General features: G+C 40.6%; 1 non-coding gene across 1 annotated transcript; it reads right to left on the bottom strand.

Annotated features, from left to right (window-relative positions):
* Nucleotides 1–588: 588 nt before the first annotated feature.
* LOC112798605 (small nucleolar RNA R71) lies at nt 589–696 on the bottom strand. Its single transcript, XR_003200210.1, has one exon. It is a non-coding gene; the product is annotated as a small nucleolar RNA R71 (small nucleolar RNA).
* Between the last annotated feature and the right edge of the window lie 545 nt (nt 697–1,241).

The following is a 1,241-nucleotide window of genomic DNA, read 5'->3' as shown; positions in this document are numbered from 1 at the left end:
TGTGACATAGAGGATTCCATATTTTCTTGTTCTCTTTTCTTTCATATGAGCAGGAGCAAAGACAAAAGCATTCTTGTTGAGGCTGACCCTGAACCTGAAAGGACCTTGAAGCGAAAGCTAAGAGAAGCTAAGGCACAATTCTCTGTAGAGGACCTAACAGAAATCTTCAAAAAAGAAGAACCCATGGCAGCCGAAAACAACAACAATGCCAACAATGCAAGGAAGGTGCTGGGTGACTTTACTGCACCTACTCCCGACTTCTATGGGAGAAGCATCTCTATCCCTGCCATTGGAGCAAACAACTTTGAGCTTAAGCCTCAATTAGTTTCTCTAATGCAACAGAATTGCAAGTTCCATGGACTTCCATTGGAAGATCCTCATCAGTTTTTAGCTGAATTCTTGCAAATCTGTGACACTGTCAAGACTAATGGGGTTGACCCTGAGGTCTACAGACTTATGCTATTCCCTTTTGCTGTAAGAGACAGAGCTAGAACATGGTTGGACTCACAACCTAAAGAAAGCCTGAACTCTTGGGAAAAGCTAGTCAATGCCTTCTTGGCAAAGTTCTTTTCACCTCAAAAATTGAGTAAGCTTAGAGTGGAAGTCCAAACCTTCAGACAGAAGGAAGGAGAATCCCTCTATGAAGCTTGGGAAAGATACAAACAATTAATCAGAAAGTGTCCCTCTGATATGCTTTCTGAATGGAGCATCATAGGTATTTTCTATGATGGTCTATCTGAACTGTCCAAGATGTCTTTGGATAGCTCTGCTGGAGAATCTCTTCATCTGAAGAAGACGCCTACAGAAGCTCAAGAACTAATTAAAATGGTTGCAAATAACCAATTCATGTACACTTCTGAAAGGAATCCTGTGAATAATGGGACTAATCAGAAGAAAGGAGTTCTTGAGATTGATACTCTGAATGTCATATTGGCTCAGAACAAAATATTGACTCAACAAGTCAATATGATTTCTCAAAGTCTGTCTGGAATGCAAAATGCACCAAGCAGTACTAAGGAAGCTTCATCTGAAGAAGAAGCTTATGATCCTGAGAACCCTTCAATGGAAGAGGTGAATTACATGGGAGAACCCTATGGAAACACCTATAATCCTTCATGGAGAAATCATCCAAATCTTTCATGGAAGGATCAACAGAGACCTCAACAAGGTTTCAACAACAATAATGGTGGAAGAAACAGGTTTAGCAATGGCAAGCCTTTTCCATCATCTTCTCAGCAACA

Source organism: Arachis hypogaea, chromosome 4 (genome assembly GCF_003086295.3).
Source record: "Arachis hypogaea cultivar Tifrunner chromosome 4, arahy.Tifrunner.gnm2.J5K5, whole genome shotgun sequence".
Classification (NCBI taxonomy): domain Eukaryota; kingdom Viridiplantae; phylum Streptophyta; class Magnoliopsida; order Fabales; family Fabaceae; genus Arachis; species Arachis hypogaea.
This window is presented reverse-complemented; position numbering and strand designations above follow the sequence as displayed.